At 43.9% G+C, this 24,342-nt stretch overlaps 1 protein-coding gene across 1 annotated transcript in view; it reads right to left on the minus strand.

Moving 5' to 3' along the window:
• MPC1 (mitochondrial pyruvate carrier 1) overlaps window positions 1-24,342 on the minus strand; it is a gene marked incomplete in the record, with an annotated part of 73,356 nt that overhangs the window by 32,787 nt on the left and 16,227 nt on the right.

Genomic DNA, 24,342 nt, shown 5'->3' on the forward strand with positions numbered 1-24,342 from the left:
CACTGGCTTTCAGACTGCATAGAGAAAAGACACCATTCCTTGTCTATGGCTTCCACACTGCAGTGGGCAAATGCACCAACATTCTCACAAGATACCAGGGAATGCCAAGTACCCAAAATATTTGGACATTGGGTTATTAAAATCACTTGGCCTCCAACAATTGGTTTGGGGCTCTCTGGTCTTTAAACAATGTGACTTTACCAGAAACTCCACCTATCCTTCCGATCTAAGGGCTACCTAACCAGAGTTGCTACACTCCATCGTGTGAATCTTAAAGCAGTGGTAAACACTGACAAAAAAAATTCCCTGCAAGGCAATGTTATAAAGTGTTAGCATATGCTGTGAAAATTACCTTAAAAATAACCCCTCCAACGGCACGCTGTCACCACTGACAGGGTTTACAGCTTCTCTGTCTTCCTTCTGGATTTGCATGCTCCAGTCCTTTGAATGGCAGAGCCACGATGAAGTCACCCCCGCGCATGCGCAAGGGAGACACTGTCTGCAGCACAGGGCTCTGAAGGAATGCCAAGGGTATGCTGTTCTTTCAGAGCACATGTGACGGTGAGGTCACCGGTAGCTTCACAAGTAAAAATATCCTAAATGGTGCACATTTAGGAGATATTTACAGTACCTACAGGTAAGCCTTATTACAGTAAAGCAAGTGATAGGGGGCGCTAAATAATGAAACCACTTTGTGAATGGGCCGGTGATTGTGTTAAATATAACAAATTATGACCACATATAGAACATGGAAAACAAGTGCTAAATTTTAGGAAGCAAAAAAATACAAGTGTCTTGTGTCAATTAGCCAATAACGTGCAATAAAATTCCTCTACCACTTCCGGTTTGGTCTCTCAACGGCAGTGGAACGCACGCCGATTACTGAGTAGGATCCGCACACCGCCTGGCTCGCATCAGCATCCAATGCGAGCCATCCTTTGTGCCGAGACAAGGCACCAGCACATGTAAGCAGGCATTTTGTGTTTGTTTTAACCATTTTAATAAATCAGTATTATGCCATTTGGTTCCCTTCCTTTCATTCCCAATGGGTCTCCATGGTGGCGAGGAGGATGCAGCTAAACAAGTCTCCCGATTCATCCCTATTTAAGCAAGCCACAGGATTTCTCAACCAAGCCCTTTCAGACCTCCTTTTTATTTAAAGAGGTCATGGCTACCTGGTGAGCAGGGTTCTTCTATTCGAGCACATTGGGTGTACGATTTGAATCAAGTGGTGGAGGATTTTTTTTTTTTTTTTTTTCCACGTTATTGGCTAATTGAAGCTACTTCACTGAAGATATATGGACTTTTCAAAAGACACTTGTATTTTTTACTTTCTAAAATAATTTAGCACTTGGTTTTCCATGTTCTATTTAAACACAATGGGTTCATTATTTAGCGCCCCCTATCACTTTCTTTACAATCCAGTAGTTTGCCTAGACATTTTGGGGAGCAGCTATTTAGTTATTTATTATATATCTGGCGTGAGGTTGTGTGTTTTCAAGCCTTATTATAGGCTTACCTGTAGATAAAAAAAACATAACCAAAGGCCTTTACTACCACTTTAAAAACAGCACTCCTATGCACCAGGCATAGGTTATACATATTAGAACAGGAATGTATTCAGGTTCTCAAAATATGAACCTTCTGAACCCTACGTATTATTAGGTACAATAAAACTAGAGTACAAATAAAATATTTACAAACTTCAAAATTGGGACAATATAATTAAAGCTATGAATTGTAAAGAAAACATTCTGAAAGGTTCTTACCGTACTGTTTATTGGTAGCCATCCACAAAACAGATCATTGCAGATAAAAAAAAAAAAAAAAAAAAAAAAAAGAAGTTAAGGAAATACAAATTAAATGTTAAATAAATGTTTTTGGTGTATTTTTATTAATTTTTTTGGTATTAGACCAGTTTTATATCCGTTTTTAAAAGAGCATAGCAGAAGTAATTTACCCGTTTCACACAAGTAGACCGCTTGGGTACGCCTGTCAGTTTTTTCAGGCCAGCCCAATCGGACCCTCCATTCTTCTCTATAAAGACACGAGTGTAAACGGACATGTGAAGATGGAGAAATCTCCTTCTGCAGTGTTGCAAGCTCTGACTTATGTATGCTGACAGCAGCACCCTGCTGCTGTCAGAATACACAGATCAGTGCTACAGCTGATTGGCATTCCTGCAAAGGAACTAACATTCAATAACACAGTAAAAAAACTGAACATTAAACGCAAAACTTTTTTTTACCATTTTTAAACCATTAACTTTTCAGAAAATTTCCAGACTAGCATTTTTTCCAAGACTCTTCTTGTGAAGAATTGTCACTTGACAGGGTTTTTTTTTTTTTTTTTAAAGGGAGGGAGGGGGTGGATGGTGTCTGTTTTAATTATTTTTTTACAATAATTTTTTTATTATTTATTGCAATACTTTTTTTGTTTTAATCAGCCCTGTTGGGGGGCTTTGCGAGATATCAGGGGTCTTAATAGACCCCTGAAATCTCCTCCTTGAGACAGAGAAAGACTGAGGATAGAGATTCCCCAGTTCCTTTCTCTGCAGCCTCAGCTGCACTGAAAATTAAATGGAGAGAAGACAGCGGCTCCTCTCCATTCATAAACTGAGACATCGTAATCACAGAAGATTAGAATGTTTCAGTTATGTGAATGGACAGAGTCAGCTGACTCTGTCCATACAATAAAGGAAGGAGGAGGACATGGAGAGGTACAGCAGAACGGAGGGGGGACACGGAGGAAAACTGGAGGGGGACAGCAGCAGAACGGCGGGGGACACGGAGGAAGAAAGGAGTGGGACAACAGAACAGAGGGGGTATAGAGGGGGACTGGAGGAGGAAGATGCGGTGACAGCGGTGATCGTGTGGGGGAGTTACAAGTACCAATCACCACTGTATAGATTTCACTAAAGCAGCTGAAGGGGGGGGGGGGGGCCCGAGAAACTTGTAACTCCCCCACTCACCGCTGACTGTCCAGGTATCGGGGGAGCATTTGCCCGAGTACAGGCAATAAAAGGATCAGAATTTAAATAAAAGAAGAAAAAGAAAAAAGGAAGAGGAGGAAGAGGAAGAGGAGGAAGAGGAGGAAGAGGAAGAAGAGGAAGAAGAGGAAGAAGAGGAAGAAGAGGAGGAAGAGGAGGAAGAGGAGGAAGAGGAGGAAGAGGAGGAAGAGGAGGAAGAGGAAGAGGAAGAGGAAGCTTTTTTTTTTTTACAAGCGCCCCCCGCAAAGCAAAGAAACCACATAAGTAATTCACGCACACACATGTAAACTGTGTTTACATCACACATGTGCGGTATTGCCACGATCGTTCGAGCGAGAGCAATAATTCTAGCAAAATACCTCCTCTGTAACTGTTGCCATTCCACAAGTGTGCACAATTTCAAAGCGTGACATGTTGGGCATCTTTTTACTTGGCGTAACATCGTGTGTGTGTGTTTTAAGTAATTTTTTTTTAGCAAAAAATACGGATTTTAACTTGTAGCAACAACTGTCAGAAATAGGCTTAGGCATGAAAGGGTTATAGACCTCACAGTGTTAATGAGGAGGTGGGAGACTCAGCTCCTGGCACAGATAGAAAGGGCTGCAAGGGTTGGGACAGTAATAATGGGGGATTTTAACTACCCAGAAATTGACTGGAGTAATGGAACTGCTGGAACAGTTAAAAAGGGCAAAAAATTATAAACCTATTACAAGACAATTTCATGGTCCAGTTTATTGGAGGCCCTGACTAGGAATGATGCTCTGCTGGACCTGGTGATCTCAAACCATGCAGAGCTTATTACAAAATATTCACATAAAAACATCTGGGTAGCACTCACCATAACATAACATGATTTTGTTTAAATTTAGCTGTAAGCAACACACACACACACACGAAATATAAAAAACACTTAAACTTTAAGAGAACATTTTCCAAGGATGAGGGCTGCCAAGACAGACTGGGAGGGAATATTGGCATCGAACACAGAACAGAAATGGGAATTCTTCAAAAAGACTATGCAAACTCACTGCAAAGTATATGCAGAAGCGAAAAAAAAGGAGCAAAAAACTTTTTTTTTTTTTAGCATCTACTATAAAATTTTGCAAATAATTCATTTTTCTTCATAAATTTGGGCCAAAATTTATACTGCAAATAGCCCAAATTAGTGTATATTATTTAGTCTGTGTGAAAGTTAGAGTCTACAAGCCAGTGTTTCTCAACTCCAGTCCTCAAGGTGCCCCAACAGGTCATATTTAAGGCTGGGTTCACACTGGTCCGACAAACGCTCCGACATTGGGAGCTCATGTCGCATGACGTGTGAAATTTAATGTTTCCCTATGGGTGCCGTCCTAACTGGTCCGACACAAGTCGTTCCGACTTTAGAAATGCTCCCTGTACTACTTCGGTCCGACTTTGATCCTACTTCAGCCTATTGACTATCATTGAAGTCGGATCAAAGTCGGATTGCCGTCTCGCATGATCCGACTTCGGCACGCGACTTGTGCTCAGATCATCTTGAGGGGGAACTCCGCGCCAAATTTTAGATAAAAATCCGGCATGGGTTCCCCCTCCAAGAGCATACCAGGCCCTTGGGTCTGGTATGGAACTTGAGGGGAACCCCCTACGCCGAAAAAGCGGCGTGGGGGGTCCCCCCAATCCATACCAGACCCTTATCCGAGCACGCAGCCCGGCCGGACAGGAATGGGGGTGGGGACGAGCGAGCGCCCCCCCCCCTCCTGAACCGTACCAGGCCGCATGCCCTCAACATGGGGGGTTGTTGCCTTGGGGGAGGGGGGCGCGCTGCGGCCCCCCCCACCCCAAAGCACCTTGTCCCCATGTTGATGAGGACAAGGGCCTCTTCCCGACAACCCTGGCCGTTGGTTGTCAGGGTCTGCGGGCGGGGGGCTTATCGGAATCCGGGAGCCCCCTTTAATAAGGGAGCCCCCAGATCCCGGCCCCCCACCCTATGTGAATGAGTATGGGGTACAGCGTACCCCTACCCATTCACCTAGGAAAAAAGTGTCAATTTAAAAAAAAAAAACACTACACAGATTTTTAAAGCATTTTATTAGACAGCTCCGGGGGTCTTCTTCCGACTTCGGGGGTCTCTCCGGTTCTTCTCCACGCTCTCCGGATCTTCTGCCGGGCTCCTCCGCTCTCTTCTGCTCTTTTGCTAAAGCGGAGGAGCCTGGTCTTCAATCTTCTGCCTTCTGCCCTCTTCTCCTGATGTTGACACGACGCTCTCTGGGGCTAGAATGCTCTCTGTGCGCTCTGCTCTGACTTATATAGGCGGTGACCCCGCCCCCTTATGCCATCACAGTCCCTGGGCATGCTGGGACTATGACGGCATAAGGGGGCGTGGTCATCGGGTGATGACCACGCCCCTAAAACGTCACAGTCCCAGCATGCCCAGGGACTGTGACGGCATAAGGGGGTGGGGTCACCGCCTATATAAGTCAGAGCAGAGCGCACAGAGAGCATTCTAGCCCCAGAGAGCGTCGTGTCAACATCAGGAGAAGAGGGCAGAAGGCAGAAGATTGAAGACCAGGCTCCTCCGCTTTAGCAAAAGAGCGGCAAAAGAGCAGAAGAGAGCGGAGGAGCCCGGCAGAAGATCCGGAGAGCGTGGAGAAGAACCGGAGAGACCCCCGAAGTCGGAAGAAGACCCCCGGAGCTGTCTAATAAAATGCTTTAAAAATCTGTGTAGTGTTTTTTTTTTAAATTGACACTTTTTTCCTAGGTGAATGGGTAGGGGTACGCTGTACCCCATACTCATTCACATAGGGTGGGGGGCCGGGATCTGGGGGCTCCCTTATTAAAGGGGGCTCCCGGATTCCGATAAGCCCCCCGCCCGCAGACCCCGACAACCAACGGCCAGGGTTGTCGGGAAGAGGCCCTTGTCCTCATCAACATGGGGACAAGGTGCTTTGGGGTGGGGGGGCCGCAGCGCGCCCCCTCCCCCAAGGCACCACCCCCCATGTTGAGGGCATGCGGCCTGGTACGGTTCAGGAGGGGGGGGGCGCTCGCTCGTCCCCACCCCCATTCCTGTCCGGCCGGGCTGCGTGCTCGGATAAGGGTCTGGTATGGATTGGGGGCGACCCCCCACGCCGTTTTTTCGGCGTAGGGGGTTCCCCTCAAGGTCCATACCAGACCCAAGGGCCTGGTATGCTTCTGGAGGGGGAACCCATGCCGGTTTTTTATTTAAAATTTGGCGCAGAGTTCCCCCCTAAAGATTCATACCAAACACAGTGCCGGCATTGGCGGGGATCCAAGTCGGATCCCCGTTCATTGAAAGTCGGACACATGCCGGCTTCATGTTGCAGGGCAAAGTCGGATCCAAAGTAGGACGGCTGTCGTGTCGCACCAGTGTGAACCCAGCCTTAAGGCTTCACATTTTATACAGGTGATCTGATCAGTTTCACTGCCTTAGTAAATACCACAGCCGTTTCATCTGAGGGAAATCCTGAAAACATTATCTGTTGGGGCGCCTTGAGGACTGGAGTTGAGAAACACTGCTACAAGCTATGGTGCAAATCACTGAAAATTGATCACACCTGATGCACTGACTCTCTAATTTTTTTTTGAGACACTAACAAGCCAGAACAGTACAAATGCACCCCCCTACCCCCCCAATGACCCCTTTTTGAAAGTAGGCAATCCAAGGTAAGCGGCATGGCGAGTTTTTTGAAGTTGTAATTTTTTCCCCACAATTCTTGGGAAAAAAAAAATGACACCCCGAAATACATTCTGCCACTCCTTAGTATGGCGATACCACGTGTAAAACTTTCACAGCCTAGCCACATAGAGAGGCCCAACATTCAAGGAGCAGCATCAGGTGTTCTAGGGACATATATTACACAAATTTCTGACAACACATCACATTGTTAAAGGCCCTTCATATTTCTAACACATAGCATGTACATACCAATTACACACCAAAATACATTCTGCTGAGCAAAGGGTAAATAAAAGACTACCTGTGGTTTTAGTAGCGCACAGAGGAGTGTATTAGTCCCAGGCAGCGAGCGGGCAGGAACATGGACAGCGAAATGATCGTCCAGGCAGGAATACTGTCCATAGTTAGTACAGCCAAAGTATTGGTCCGGGCAACAGGCACATGGTCCATAAAAAGTCTCGGGTTAGTGCAGGCAAAGATATTGTCAGCACAGCCAAAGTATTGGTCCAGGCAGCAGGCAGGGCCATCAAACTTAGGGCCTCGGTCAGGAAAGAATGGAGACAGGGGTAGAGGCTTCTCCCACCCAAATCACTTTGAAATCTATGGACTCCAGATCCTGCTCTGGGAATTACAAAACCCAGGAAAAAAAAAAAAACCCCACACACAAAAACTGGTTCTCTCAACTCAGAACACTATTCTGAAGCCCCTCACATATGCAACACCCCTGTGTTATTTTGAATCCCACTACTAAAGTAGCAGGGCAAAGGATGAGTCCAAGTGGCAGGCAAAAGACATGGTCGATTAAGTCAGTGCAGGTAAAAGGCAGAAACAGACGGTAGGCATAGGCATAGTCGATACAGTCCAGGGTCACTTCATGTGAAAGGCAGAAACGTGGCGGATAAACAATGCAGACAGGAGGAAAAAAAGACAGGTCGATAAACAGGCCAGGGTCAGTTCATATGGAAGGCAGTGATCTGGTTGGTTGAGGCAGCAGGGAAACCAGCACAGGAATTGAAAATGGGGAAGTGGCAGTGTTAGAAATATGGGCTAATAGTTAAGGAAGTGTGATAACGTTTGAAGCATTCTCCAATGCATAGGCCAGGTTGGGAGGGTCATTGGGGACAAGGAAAACTGGTGTCTTTCCCAACTCCTCTTTTGCTGCACACCCATTTTTTTGGGGCGTCTTCTGGTTTCCGATGGTGAAATACCCCCCACCTCATGAACTTATTGTACTCGTAGATACAGCAAGGCTTTTGAATGGGATCGCGTCTTCTGCGAAATTCCATGAGGTGTCATCATGGATGGTGGACATGACTTACACATCTTTCTATTCCGCAACGTCACAGCCAACACTCCCTCATTTATCAGGCTTGCAGAGTCCCCCCTTTGTAGCCTTGTAGTGACTAGACACTGTGGGAAGCCCTTCCTGTTTTTTCTTGCTGTACTACAGGCCAAAGTTTTCTCAAAGTATAAGTGGCAGAAAAGGGGCAAACTGGTATAGTAAATTGTCCATGTAAATGTGATACCACTTTTGGAACAGTGGGAATGTCAACTCTCATATGGTTATGGAGTAAAATTTTGAATCCACTGAAAATGACAGAAGAGATATACTGTATATATACACCATTAGAAGTTGAATCTAGTAAATAGATTTCGATCACATGTAATTTTAAAGGAAAAAAAAAAAAATTTTCACTCTAGCCATTTCAATTGCCATGATCACTTCCATGTGTGTTTTATTAGCTACTCACGGCTAGGTTTAGGTTGACAACTTCAGTCATTTAACCTATATATAGCTATGTGTCAACATGTCACTTTAGCTATAACTAAGCACCAGTGAGGGTGTGAAATGCATTCGCTACAGCTGTTCCTGCACTTCTTGTACTGTATGGACTGTAGAGCTGCATGATTCTGGCCAAAATGAGAATCAAAACGGTTTTGCTTAGAATAAAAACATCATGATTCTCGCGACGTAAAATCTTTCACATAAAAAAACAAAAAAAAAAAAAAAACAAAAAACACACACACACACACACACACACACACACACACACACACACGTAAAGTTAGCCCTTTTTTTTTTTAATTCATTAAAGTAATTACCAAAAAACTGCATTTAAAAAAAGACCGCTGCACGGTATTGAGGTGGTTAAAGAATTTGAATAGAACTCCGGTTACTAATGATTATTATTATTATTATTCTTCAGGATTTATTTAGCGCCAACAGTTTGCGCAGCGCTTAAAATAAACAAACAGACATTACAGTTACATTACAATTTGGTAGAAGAGGAATCAGAGGGCCCTGCTCATTAGGGCTTACAATCTAAAAAGGGAGGGTCAATTGATACAAAAAGGTAATGGCTGTGGGGGGGGGGGGATGAACTGATGGAGGAAGTAAAACAGTGCATTAGTTAGAAGCAGAATAGGTTTTTTTTTTTAATAAAAAAAAAAATGGATTTTTAAAACAGCTTACCTGTAAAATGCTTTTCTTGGAGTACATCACGGAACACAGCGCACCATAATAATGACTGACTATCTGGGTTATATGGTGATTGGACACTGGCAACCAATAGTAAGAAGGTTCCTCCCATATAACCCCTCCCATACAGGAAGTACCTTTAGTTTTGTAGCAAGCAATGAAGATCCCAGAAAAAGAGGGGAGGGACCTCTGTGTTCCGTGATGTACTCCAAGAAAAGGATTTACAGGTAAGCCGTTTTAAAAATCCATTTTTCTTTATCGTACATCACGGGACACAGAGCACCATAATAATGACTGACTATCTGGGATGTCCTAAAGCAATGCATTTGAGGGGAGGGAACATAGTATTCCTAGACCCCTTTTTAGGCCTAGACTTCTAAAGCTGCTTGCAGCGTGCTGTGGCCAAAAACAGTCTCCCTTTGAGATCTAACATCCAGTTGATAAAACCTGGTGAATGTATGAACCGAAGACTAGGCGGCAGCTTTGCAAATCTGAGCCATAGACACCTGTTGGCGGACTGCCCACGATGTACTAACTCCTCTAATAGAGTGAGCTTTGAGATATCGAGGTGGAACCTTGGGTTTCAACTCATAAGCCTGGATAACGACCTGGCGAATACACCTAGAGATAGTTGAACTAGTTGCTGCCTGTCCCTTTTTTTTTTAGGACCCTCTGGCAGAATGAAAAGAGAGTCAATCTTTTGAAAAGGAGCTGACATCTCTAAGTAAACCTTAAATGCTTTCACCACATCCAGTGCGTGAAGCGACCTTTCCTTCTTAGACCCAGGGTTGGGAAAGAAGGATGGTAAAAGGATATACTGGATTTAAGTGAAAATTGGAAACTACCTTAGATAAAAAAAAAAAAAAAAAAAAACGGGGGGGGGGGGGGTCGCATTACCACCTTGTCCTGATGTACAAACAGAAAGGGTTCTTCACAAGAAAGGGTGGCCATAGTCTGACACCCTTCTAGCCGAGGTTATGGCCAACAAAAAGACCAATTTCCTAGTTAATAGGATCAAAGGAATATGTCTAATAGGTTCAAAGGGTTGACTCTGTAGAGCCGATAGCACCAAGTTCAAATCCCAGGGGCATAGAGGCGGCTTAACCGGCGGCCTTAAGTGCAGCACCCCCTTGACGAAGGCTCGTACCAAAGACTGAGATGCGATTGGCCTCTGGAAAAAAAAATAAGGCCGAAATTTGTCCCTTAATGGTCCCTAGAGATAGGTTTAAATCAATTCCTGTTTGAAGAAAGGCAAGGACCCTCCCAATCAAACACTTGCGAGGGTGCCATCTTCTTCTCTCACACCAGGAAATGTATGATTTCCAGACCCTATGGTAAATACTTCTAGAAACTGGCTTTCCAGCATTTATCAGAGTAGACAGAACAGATCCTCTGATACCACGGTCTTTCAGCACCCTGGTCTCAATAGCCATGCCATCAAATTCAGCGACCGTAAAGAAGGATGGTATATGGGACCTTGAGACAAAAGGTCTGGACGGTATGGGAGGCACAACGGGTCCTCCACCGCCATCCTCGCAATCTGAGTACCAGGGCCTCCTGGGCCATCCTGGGGCCACTGGAATTACTGTTTTCTGTTCCTCCTGTATCCTGCGCAACAGGTGCAGCAGCATCTGGATCGGAGGAAAAGCTTAAAATTAGGGAATACCGATCCCAGGGAATCACCAATGCATCTGTCCCTACGGCAAGTGGATCCCTGGTCCTAGATACAAAGCTGTCCACCTTGGCATTGAACCTGGAGGCCAGGAGTTCCACCTCTGGCATCCCCCTGGCAGATTTGAAGGAAAACCTCAGGGTGAAGGAACCACTCCCCCCGGTAACAACTGCTGACGACTTAGGTAGTCTGCCCGCCAATTGTCCACACCTGGAATAAAGATTGCGGACAGAAATGGCACGTGCCTTTCTGCCCAAGTTAATATGTGATTTACTTCCCTTTGGGATGCCCAGCTCCGGGTGCCTCCTTGGTGGTTGATGTATGCCACAACCGTGGAGTTGTCGGACTGGACTGACCGGAAACCCCCGCAATCTGGAGGTTGTGAATAGGAGAGCCAAATGAGCTGCCCGGATTTCCAGCAGATTGATGGGCAAGGTCTTCTCTACTTGGCACCATTTTCCCTGTACTGAGGCCTCTTCAGGGACTGCTCCACAGGCGAGACGGCTGGCGTCCTTAGTCACCACCTTCCAGGTTACAGGCGGAAAGGATTTTCCGTCTTTCAAGTTGTTGGTATTTGACCACCAAGAGAGATCCTGTTTTACCTGTAGGGATAGAGACATGAGATGATCCAAGGTTTGAACAGACTTGTTCCAAGCTTCCAGGATCGTTTCTTTGGAACAACCTGGAGTGGAACTGCGCTGAAGGATGCTACCATCTTGCCCAGCAGCCTCATGCACAGTCGAATCGAAGGTCTTTCTACCCTTTTGACCTCTGACCAGCTCCACTATGGACCTGACCTTTAAAGGGAGGTAAAATTACCCTTTTCTGGGTTGTATCTAGGATTAGGCCTATGTCAAGACCTGAACTGGACGAAGGGCTGATTTGCCTGTATTCAGAACCCAGCCTAGGAACTTCAGGAAACGAACAGTAGTTGTAACGTTTTCCACTAAGGTGGAGTAAGACTGGTCCCTTAACAGAAGGTCGTCCAGATATCCTACCACCGAGATCTTTTGGGACCTTAGAAAAGCCAACACTGGAGCCAAAACTTTTGTGAAGACTCAAGGGGCCGTGGCTAGACCGAACGGAAGTGCCACAAACTGGAAATGACACCCCTCTACCGCAAAGCGCAGAAACCTTTGATGCGGACCGAAAATTGGCACATGTAGGTACGCATCCTTGATGTCTATGGATGCTAAAAAATCCTCTTCTCAAGGATGCGATTACTGAACGAACCAACTCCATACGGAAGGTTCGGACGTTTAGAAAGGAATTTAGGGACTTAAGGTCCAGAATGGGCCTTACCTCCCCATTTGGTTTGGGCACTGAATAGGTTTGAATAGAATCCTTTGAATGTTTCCTTGTGCGGAACCTCGATAATTACCTCCTACCTTTCTAGCTGTTCTAAGGCTAGGAATAGGCTTTTTTTTTTTTACTGGGTCCGATGGGACTCTCGATACCAGAAACCGATTTGGAAGAAAATCCCAGGACTATTTTGTAACCTTGTGTTACAGTGGAAATGACCCACCTGTCCTGAACCAATTTTCCCCAAGCATCTGCGAACCACCGCAGTCTGCCCCCCACCTGCAAGAGTGGGGGCGCCCCTTCACAAGGAGAACTTGGAATTGGTTTTGGCTGGGTTCTGGGTCCAAGGTCTTTTTTGACCCTGAGGTTTTTTAAAAGGTAGGCGGTTGAGGCCGTCGATACCTCTTGGGAGAAGAGGCGCCTGGCCCGGGAGCTATGGGAATCTTAAAGGAAGGATGCTTATTCCTTTTAACTGGAAGCAAGGAGCTCTTTCCTCCTGAGATCTTTTTGATATATTTATCCAGATCTTCTCCAAACGCTCACCATGAAAGGGAAAAGCCACGAGTAGCCTTTTGTATGGCATCTCGGCTGACCAGTTCTTTAGCCACAAGACCCTGCGCATATAGATTGAGTAGCGCAAAACGAGACATCTGCTGGATCGAGTCCTTTATGCATCTACCGCAAAACATTAAGCGCAAAGAAGTTCTGACAATTCGTCAAAAAACTCCTCCTGAACAGGTAAGGTCCTGACCAATCTTTTAAAACGGTCCTTCAAGGACTGACAAATACCGATAGCCACAACTGCCGGTTGTACTGCTGACCCAGCCACCGCAAAGGAGGCTTTTAGTAAAGATTCCAGCTTTTTATCCACCGGATCTTTAAACCCTTGGACATTATCCACTGGACAGGTTAAGCTTTTATTCAATGATGAAATGGCGGCATCAACCAAAGGCGTATCCCACCTTTTTCTGAATTTTTCCTCCATAGGGTATAAAAGAAAAACCTTTTTGGAGGCAAATATATCCTGTCCGGGTGGTCCCAGTCAGCGTAAATCACCTGCTCCAATAATGGATGCACAGGGAATGCCTGGGAACCTTGCTGAGGCCGCAAGGATCCCAACGTAGAACAGGAAAGTCCCGGTCCCTGTACTGGGGGTACAGCAATGACACAGGCTGACTTCCCTCTATATGCGTGCGCCGCCACGTGACGCACGCACGCCCGGGACCTTATGGCGCATGCCCGCGGGGAACTTCGCTGCGTCCATACAGCCACGTGGCGACCTCCCCGCCCACGCCATAGTGCACGCGGATGCGGGCATGCGGCGCGCGACCAGCACACACGCCACCATGCGGGAGACACCCGCCTAAGTGTATCTTGTGGCAGTTTGTAACCTTCCATACAGTGGGAACATAAGGCACAGAAATTTGGCAAAAAACACATTATAGCAACACAGTAATACAGTTTAGGCCTCCAGCGGGAGCACTTACCGATCCTCGCTGCAGGGCCTGGAACAGGCCCAATCTCCCCCCATCACCATGGGTAGCGCCACTGAGGACCGGACCAGGTCCCCTTTGTTTCGGGGTCCACACCCTTGGACCTGTAAGGCACCCTTCTGGTTTCCTTGGGCAGGTGACAGATCAGGAATACTATATAAACAAGGGTCCAGCGCTATAAAGGAAACATTACAGGCAAAACCTTGTTCTTGAACCAAGGCTCGGGTACCATCCACTTTAGCTTTAATATGCCATCCAAATGGATCCGATTATAACATCCTCACTGGGACATTATTGAAGAATTTGAAGAGCTTCCACAGCCATAACCATCACATTCAAGACACTGGCAAAAAACTAAAGGTACTTCCTGTAAGGGAGGGGTTATATGGGAGGAACCTTCTTAATATTGGTTGCCAGTGTCCAATCACCTAAAGGTAGCATATAACCCAGATAGTCATTATTATGGTGCTCTGTGTCCCGTGATGTACAATAAAGAAAAGGTTTTTATTAGGTCAAAAAAAGAAATAAAAAGGTCCCTTTCAATACAAATATGTATATATGCTTTCCATATAAAGTGAATAGATATTCATACTGTTACAGAGAGAAATGTTTACTTTTTTTTAATGTAACTTCTATAGATGCGGTTACAGGTTCGATACTGCCTTTTATGACTTCAATAAAACAAAGGGAACAGAAATGAAGGAAAAAATACAATTTAAAAACAAAAATTAAACGTAGAACACAACCTTTAACAGCAATTATACCTTTTCCCCAATATATGACTTTTTGTTTTTAAATTATGTGCCTTCTACCACATGTGTCTTTGGTCTGTTGTGTCTCTCCACCATGTGTGCAATTTTAGCTTGCATCTTTAATCTGTGCCCTCCTCCTCCTCTTTGGGCTGTCAGCATTGTAGAAGTCTGTTAAGGACTAATTGTAGAGGAGCTACTTCTGGGGCACCTAGCCAACATTGCCATATTTTTTCAAACTTTTGTGGTGATTTCCTATGATAGTAGGTGTTTTTTTTCCCCCATATAAGAATGTTGTTAACCTCCTAGATCCACTGCTTGCTTGTCGGAACCCAGTTAGACAGCCAATATCTCGCAATAAGCTTTCTTGCTAAATAGAGCAGTCTAATGAGTGCTATGTGTATTGGAAGGGAGTAAGAGTCCTCCAAGCCTCCCAGCAAGCACACCAGTGGATCTACAGTCAGCTGAACCTGATAAATTAAGTTGATAATTGCGATAACCCTATTCCAATATCTGACAAGTTTAGGCCATTTCCACAGCATGTGTATGAAGTCTCCTTGATGTATCTGACACTTAGGGCATATGGGTGTGTCTCTACTTCCCCAGTGGTACAATTGTACCGGGGTTCTATACACCCTATGCAAAATGAACAGGTGCGATAGTCTCTGTGCCGCTGATACTGACACTAGAGGTCCTGCGTTTAGTATTTGCTCCCATTGTTCCCAGTCAATGGGACCAACGTCTCTTTCCCACTTCCCCCTATAGGGCAGAAGAAGATCGAGCGCCTGTATGAGTCAACAGTTGTGTATAAATTCTGGAGATAATACCCCTCTTTCCATTTCCTCATACACAGATTCTAGAAAGGTCAAGTCTACCAAGCGCAGGGACGAGCAGCTGCTCTGAGATCTAACTGCATGACTTCGCTGAATATACTGGTATTGAATAACGGAAACTTCTCCTTTAGTTTATTGTAGGATTTCAGACCTAGGTCATCAAAAATTTGATGTAGGTATTTCACCCCTGCCGCCTCCCACCGCGAGTGACCACTGAGTTTGGCTAGCTCTGTGTAGAACCTATTCTGCCAGATTGGTGTACTAGTGAGAAAACCATTTATTCCTAATCTTCGTTTGATACTACTCCAAAGTTTTTTAATTAGACGGACTGTGGGACACTGGCGGGGGGGGCAGGAAAGCCCATTTCCATATGTGATATAGCAGGATACGTTGTTATGGGATTAATAAGTAAAGGTTTAGATGGGTCTGGTGCATCAGACTTATTCCATCCCGTAAAGTGTTGTAGCTGCGCAGCAAAGAAGTAGGTCTGTACATGGGGCACAGCCATTCCTCCTTGGTCTTTGGGATACTGCAGGGTAGTCAAATTTTATTCTAGCTACCTTTTTCTTCCAAATTAAAGATCTGAATTATGAATCTATACGTTGGAACCAGTACTTTGGTACCCAGATAGGTGCGTTAGGATAGAGGGTAGAGATAGAGATATATAATCTCTAGATCTATACATCTCTCTCAATTGCGCAATTGGCCCATATCATCTTTGTTAAGTTAGCTCTTTCTGTAACGGACAACGGCAACCCACACCAGGTGGCACATTTAGTTTTAAATTTCTGAAGTAATGGTTTCAGGCTAAGAGTTATATAATCTTTGGGGTCTTTACTATTATTCCTAAATATCTAAAGGACGTGACCACTGGTATTCTGGACACACTATCCAGCAACGCTGAAGGCAGATCATCCAGCGGAAGATGCCAATTAATGGCAAACCCAGAAAGTTCACCAAACAGCTTGATGATCTGCACAGCAGCAATAAGGGAGCCAGCTGTGCCCCCCCCCCCCCCCCCCCCATTACAATAGGGTGTCATCAGCATATAGTGATAATTTATCTTCGCTATGGCCCCTCCTGAAGCCTATAAGGATAGGCTTCTTTAAAGAGAAGGATTTTCAGGGATCGTCTAAAGATGGATAGATTAGGGGACAGTCAGACCAATTGGGTTAGGGAGTTCCAAAGGATGGGAGAAGCTCTGGAGAAATCCTGGAGGCGAGCATGGGAGGAAGTGACAAAGTCTGTACATGACCTCTTCATCTCTCATGGCTTTAACATACTCGCTATAACAGAAACCTGGCTTCAAAATTTTGACTCAGCTTCTCCTGCTGCCCTCTCCCATGGTGGTCTCCATTGGTTTCACTCCCCCAGATCCAACAGACAGAAAGGAAGTGGAGTTGGCTTCCTTCTATCCCCACAAAGCACCTTCCAAGTCCTTCCTGTCCCTCCCTCTCTATGCCTCTCTTCTTTCGGGATGCACTGTATTCGTCTGTTTTCTCCCATTTCTCTGAGGATTACAGCAATTTATCGGCCTCCTGGACTGGTATCGCACTTTGATGACTTTGCTGCCTGGCTACCCTACTTTCTCTCCTCTGAAATACCCACGATCATTCTTGGTGATTTCAACATTCCTGTCAAGGTTAACCTCATCTTTTGACCTAACCCAATGAATACATACTTCCACTCACTCTAATGGCAATACCCTTGACCTTGTATTCTCCCATCTCTGCAACCCTGGCAACCTCACCAACACCCCCTTTCCGCTCTCTAATTACAACCTCATTACTTTCACGGTATCCTTGCCTCCAACCACCCATCCCTCCAAGCAACAAACTTTTAGAAACCTTCGTCACTTTAACCCTTCTCTTCTCTATTCTGCTATTGACCACCTATATGACATAATCTCTCCCCTGTCCTGACCTGGCCACCTCTGTCTACAACAGTTCACTCTCATCACCATTAGATGCACTTGCTCCTTTAACCACATGCAGAATCAGGCCCCGACCATTACAACCCTGGCAAACTGACAACACTAGAAATCTCAAGAGACATTGCCGTGCTCTTGAACGACTGTGGTGTAAAACCAAATGCCGGCAAGACTTCACCCTATATGAATCTGCCCTTCTAAAATACAATTCCTGCCTCCATGCTGCCAAACAAGCCTACTTTGTCTCTCTTATTAATTCCTTGTCAACCAGTCCCAGTCGGCTCTTCTCAACGTTTAACTCTCTGCTTCATCCCTCACCCCCTCTACCCACTCACTCACTCTCTGCCCAAGAGATTGCCAATCACTTCAAAGACAAGACTGATGCAATTCGTGAGGACACCTTCACTGTGCATACATCTTCCCCACCAAATATACCTTACAGCACATTCAACACTCTCCTCTTTTGAATTGGCTACTACTCAAGAGGTTACAAAACTTCTCAGATGCCCACCTAACCAATTGTCCCTTGGATCCTGTTCCCCCACAACTACAACGATCACCCTCTTCTTCTAGCCTATGCTCCCTCACATCTTCAAACTCTCCCTCTCCAGTGGCACCTTCCCTCCTCTCTAAAACATGCGTAGATCACTCCCATACTTAAAAAGCCCTCACTGGACCCTACCAACCTGAACAACTTAAGACCCATCTCATTACTCCCTTTCACCTCTAAACTTCTAGAAAGCTTAGTCTACAACTGTCTTAGCTCCTACCTCAGTGAAAATAACCTTGACCTACAACCTTCTTTAGCTTGCAGCACTCCACGGAAAGTGCTTTACTAAAACTCACTAACTGCTAAAACCAACAGCCAGTACACCATACTCCTACTTGACCTCTCTGCGGCCTTTCATACTGTTGACCACCCGCTCCTTCTCAAACTACATTCCCTTGGCCTCCGAGATTCTGCTCTATCCTGGTTCTCTGCCTATTTATCACAGCGCTCCTTCAGTGTCACCTACAACTCTGTCTCCTCCTCTCCATTGCCCCTTTCTGTGGGGGTCCCCCCAAGGCTCTGTTCTTGGACCCCTTTTTATCTACACCCCCTCCCTTGGTCACTTGATAACCGCCCACGGCTTCCAATACCACTTATAAGCCGATGACACCCAAATCTGTCTACTCCAGGGCTTGACAAATTTGCTTGAAATCTAGGAGCCAGCTAAAAAAGTTAGGAGCCAAGTTTTTTTTTTTTTTTTTTTTTTTAATGACCGACAAAGCTTTAAATTTTCAATATAAAAAATAACTAATCTTAAATTTACACAGAAAAACCGCCCCGCTAGTGGTCGAATAGCGCCGCTAAAACAACGGTAAAGCGGCGCTAAAAATAGCACCTCTTTACGAGCCTCTCCCATCCTCTGGAACTCGCTACCTCAACCTCTCCAGCTATCCTCTACCCTTGTTACCTTCAGGCGATCCCTGAAAACTCATCTCTTCAGGAAAGCCTATCACATCTCCAACTAATCTTCTACCACTTCTATCAGCTCATTCCCCACAGTTACAACCTTTGGTACCACGTGTCCAACCCTATTAGATTGTAAGCTCCTCTGAGCAGGGCCCTCTTGATCCCCTTGTATTTTATTGTATTATAACTGTATAGTCTCCCTTTTATATTGTAAAGCGCTGTGTAAACTGTTGGCGCTATATAAATCATACTTATTATTATTAAAACAAACAGGAAAGGGATATAAAAAGGATATCCAAGGAATTGAGAATGCCAAGCTGCAGTATTCAAACTCTAATCGAGAAGTGGAAAATGGGTTTTGTTGAAACCAAACCACGGTCAGGTAGACCAACTAAAATTTCAGTCACAACTTCCAGGAAAATTCTTCGGGATGCAAAGAAAAACCCACAACTAACTTCAGGTGAAATACAGGACTCTTTGAAAACATGTGGTGTGTCTGTTTCAAGATGCACAATGAGAAGACACTTGAAGAAAGATGGGCTGCATGGTCGAGTCGCCAGAAGAAAGCCATTACTACGCAAATGCCACAAAGTATCCCACTTACAATACGCCAAACGGCACAAACAAGCCTCAAACCTTCTGGCACAAAGTCATTTGGAGTGATGAGACCAAAATTGAGCTTTTTGGACAACCATAAACTCTTCATTTGGAGGGGAGTCAACAAGGCCTATGGTGAAAGGTACACCATTCCTACTGTGAAACACGGAGGTGGATCGCTGATGTTTTGGGGATGTGTGAGCTACAAAGGCAAGGGAAATTTGGTCAAAATTGATGGCAAGAGGAGTAGTATGTTATCAAAATATACTGGAGGAACATTTGCATTCAGCCAGGAATCTGCGCATGGGACGTCCTTGGACATTCCAACATAACAATGATCCAAAACACAAGGCCAAGCGACCTGTCATTGGCTACAGCAGAATAAAGTGAAGGTTCTGGAGTGGCCATCTCAGTCTCCTGACCTCAATATCATGGAGTTACTCTGCGGAGATCTCGAAACGTGCAGTTAATGCAAGACAGCCCAAGAATTTACAGGAACTGGAGGCTTTACCATCTGAGAAGATAAAGAGCCTCATCCACAAATACCACAAAAGACTTCAAGTTGTCATTGATGTTAAAAGGGGGCAACACACGGTATTCAATTTTTGTTTAGGGTCATTTGGGTAGTCGCTGTTGTCATTACGATTAAAAAAAAAAAAAAAAAGTAAACAGTTGATTGAATAAATGGCTTCAGCCAAATACCAACCATGAGTGAAAGAAAAGTTTGTGTTATTCATATTCTCTGAAGAATGGCCAAGAAATCACAAATTCTGCCAAGGTATGTAAACGTATGAGCACAAATGTATGTGGGGTGGTTTTTCTGAACGAATCCTTTTTTCAATCCTTGTTGCATACAAGTCCAGTAGAGTCCTTCGGATTGAGTTTTTTTTTTAGCATTTTTTTTTACGATATTTGTCTGGGGGTCTCTGTATTTTTTCTGATGCCATCATACATTTTCATAGGTTTGTCTAATCTTTTGATATTCAGGCACACACTTTAAAGAGCTTATCCATCTGGTTTTTATTGATTTGATTCATGATTAATATATATTTTAAGAATCTGGCAACAATGTGATTTTTTTTTCCATATATGGAGAACGATAGTGATTTTATCTAATATGTTTTTTAGTCCACAAATTAAATGTTTTTAGTTTTATACGCTTTATTTTGTTTTGGTTCACCATTATTATTTTTTCCCTTCATTCATTTATATACACTTTTTTTATTCTTTACTTTTTCATTTGTTTAATCATGTTCCAGTTATAAGGCATTTTTGATTTCTGCGTCATTTGGCATTATATGGGTTACATTTTTTAACTTTAGCCATTTCGATTGCCATAATCACTTCCATGTGTGTTTTATTAGCTAATCACAACTAGGTTTAAGTTGACAACTTCAGTCATTTATCCTATATAGAGCCGTGTGTCAACATGTCACTTTAGCTATGACTAGGCACCAGTGAGGGTGTGAAACACGTTAGCTACAGCTGTTCCTGCACTTCTTGTACTGTATGGACTATCTTTTATACCACTAAAGGCAACTGCATTGGAGTGTGGCTATCTGGATCTAATTTACTAGATGGACTTTATTTTTCAACCTGACCAACTATGTAACTATACTAAAGGGGGACACTATAGTATTAACCACTTCAGCCCCGGAAGGTTTTACCCCCTTCCTGACCAGAGCACTTTTTACAATTCGGCACTGCGTCGCTTTAACTGCTAATTGCGCGGTCATGCAATGCTGTACCCAAACGAAATTTGCATCCTTTTCTTCCCACAAATAGAGCTTTCTTTTGATAGCATTTGATCACCTCTGCCGTTTTTATTTTTTGCGCTATACACGGAAAAAGACCGAAAATTTTGAAAAAAAAATGATATTTTCTACTTTTTGTTCTAAAAAAAATCCAATAAACTCAATTTTAGTCATACATTTAGGCCAAAATGTATTCGGCCACATGTCTTTGGTAAAAAAAATGTCAATAAGTGTATATTTATTGGTTTGCGCAAAAGTTATAGCGTCTACAAACTAGGGTACATTTTCTGGAATTTACACAGCCTTTAATTTATGACTGCCTATGTCGTTTCTTGAGGTGCTAAAATGGCAGGGCAGTACAAAACCCCCACAAATGACCCCATTTTGGAAAGTAGACACCCCAAGGAATTTGCTGAGAGGCATGTTGAGCCCATTGAATATTCATTTTTTTTGTCCCAAGTGATTGAACAATGACAAAAAAAAAAAAAAAAAAAAAATTACAAAAAGTTGTCACTAAATGATATATTGCTCACACAGGCCATGGGCATATGTGGAATTGCACCCCAAAATACATTTAGCTGCTTCTCCTGAGTACGGGGATACCACATGTGTGGGACTTTTTGGGAGCCTAGCCGCGTACGGGGCCCCGAAAACCAATCACTGCCTTCAGGATTTCTAAGGGCGTACATTTTTGATTTTACTCCTCACTACCTATCACAGTTTTGAAGGCCATAAAATGCCCAGATGACATAAAACCCCCCCAAATGACCCCATTTTGGAAAGTAGACACCCCAAGCTATTTGCTTTGAGGCATGTTGAGTCCATGGAATGTTTTATATTTTGACACAAGTTGCGGGAAAGTGACAAATTTTTTTTTTTTTTTTTTGCACAAAGTTGTCACTAAATGATATATTGCTCACACAGGCCATGGGCATATGTGGAATTGCACCCCAAAATACATTTAGCTGCTTCTCCTGAGTATGGGGATACCACATGTGTGGGACTTTTTGGGAGCCTAGCCGCGTACGGGGCCCCGAAAACCAAGCACTGCCTTCAGGATTTCTAAGGGCGTACATTTTTGATTTTACTCCTCACTACCTATCACAGTTTTGAAGGCCATAAAATGCCCAGATGACATAAAACCCCCCCAAATGACCCCATTTTGGAAAGTAGACACCCCAAGCTATTTGCTTTGAGGCATGTTGAGTCCATGGAATGTTTTATATTTTGACACAAGTTGCGGGAAAGTGACAAATTTTTTTTTTTTTTTTTGCACAAAGTTGTCACTAAATGATATATTGCTCACACAGGCCATGGGCATATGTGGAATTGCACCCCAAAATACATTTAGCTGCTTCTCCTGAGTATGGGGATACCACATGTGTGGGACTTTTTGGGAGCCTAGCCGCGTACGGGGCCCCGAAAACCAAGCACTGCCTTCAGGATTTCTAAGGGCGTACATTTTTGATTTTACTCCTCACTACCTATCACAGTTTTGAAGGCCATAAAATGCCCAGATGACATAAAACCCCCCCAAATGACCCCATTTTGGAAAGTAGACACCCCAAGCTATTTGCTTTGAGGCATGTTGAGTCCATGGAATGTTTTATATTTTGACACAAGTTGCGGGAAAGTGACAAATTTTTTTTTTTTTTTTTTGCACAAAGTTGTCACTAAATGATATATTGCTCACACAGGCCATGGGCATATGTGGAATTGCACCCCAAAATACATTTAGCTGCTTCTCCTGAGTATGGGGATACCACATGTGTGGGACTTTTTGGGAGCCTAGCCGCGTACGGGGCCCCGAAAACCAAGCACTGCCTTCAGGATTTCTAAGGGCGTACATTTTTGATTTTACTCCTCACTGCCTATCACAGTTTCGGAGGCCATGGAATGCCCAGGTGGCACAAACCCCCCCCAAATGACCCCATTTTGGAAAGTAGACACCCCAAGCTATTTGCTGAGAGGCATGGTGAGTATTTTGCAGCTCTCATTTGTTTTTGAAAATAAAGAAAGACGAGAAAAAAAATTTTTTTTTTTCTTTTTTCAATTTTCAAAACTTTGTGACAAAAAGTGAGGTCTGCAAAATACTCACTATACCTCTCATCAAATAGCTTGGGGTGTCTACTTTCCAAAATGGGGTCATTTGGGGGGTTTTTTTGCCACCTGGGCATTCCATGGCCTCCGAAACTGTGATAGGCAGTGAAGAGTGAAATCAAAAATTTACGGCCTTAGAAAGCCTGAAGGCGGTGCTTGGTTTTCGGGGTCCCGTACGCGGCTAGGCTCCCAAAAAGTCTCACACATGTGGTATCCCCGTACTCAGGAGAAGCAGCAGAATGTATTTTGGGGTGTAATTTCACATATTCCCATGGCATGTTTGAGCAATATATCATTTAGTGACAACTTTGCGCAAAAAAAAAAATAAAAAATTGTCTCTTTCCCGCAACTTGTGTCACAATATAAATTATTCCATGGACTCAACATGACTCTCAGCAAATAGCTTGGGGTGTCTACTTTCCAAAATGGGGTCATTTGGGGGGGTTTTGAACTGTCCTGGCATTTTATGCACAACATCTAGAAGCTTATGTCACACATCACCCACACTTCTAACCACTTGAAGACAAAGCCCTTTCTGACACTTATTGTTTACATAAGAAAATAATTTTTTTTTGCAAGAAAATTACTTTGAACCCCCAAACATTATATATTTTTTTTAAAGCAAATGCCCTACAGATTAAAATGGTGGGTGTTTCATTTTTTTTTTTCACACAGTATTTGCGCAGCGATTTTTCAAACGCATTTTTTGGGGAAAAAACACACTTTTTTACATTTTAATGCACTAAAACACACTATATTGCCCAAATGTTTGATGAAATAAAAAAGATGATCTTAGGCCGAGTACATGGATACCAAACATGACATGCTTTAAAATTGCGCACAAACGTGCAGTGGCGACAAACTAGATACATTTTTAAAAGCCTTTAAAAGCCTTTACAGGTTACCACTTTAGATTTACAGAGGAGGTCTACTGCTAAACTTACTGCCCTCGATCTGACCTTCGCGGCGATACCTCACATGCATGGTGCAATTGCTGTTTACATTTGACGCCAGACCGACGCTTGCGTTCGCCTTAGCGCGAGAGCAGGGGGGACAGGGGTGCTTTTTTTTTTTTTTTTTTATTATTATTATTTTTTTATCTTATTTTTAAACTGTTCCTTTCATTTTTTTTTTTTTTTAATCATTTTTATTGTTATCTCAGGGAATGTAAATATCCCCTATCATAGCAATAGGTAGTGACAGGTACTCTTTTTTGCAAAAATTGGGGTCTATTAGACCCTAGATTTCTCCTCTGCCCTCAAAGCATCTGACCACACCAAGATCGGTGTGATAAAATGCTTTCCCAATGGCGCTG

This window comes from Aquarana catesbeiana, linkage group LG04 (genome assembly GCF_042186555.1).
Source record: "Aquarana catesbeiana isolate 2022-GZ linkage group LG04, ASM4218655v1, whole genome shotgun sequence".
Classification (NCBI taxonomy): domain Eukaryota; kingdom Metazoa; phylum Chordata; class Amphibia; order Anura; family Ranidae; genus Aquarana; species Aquarana catesbeiana.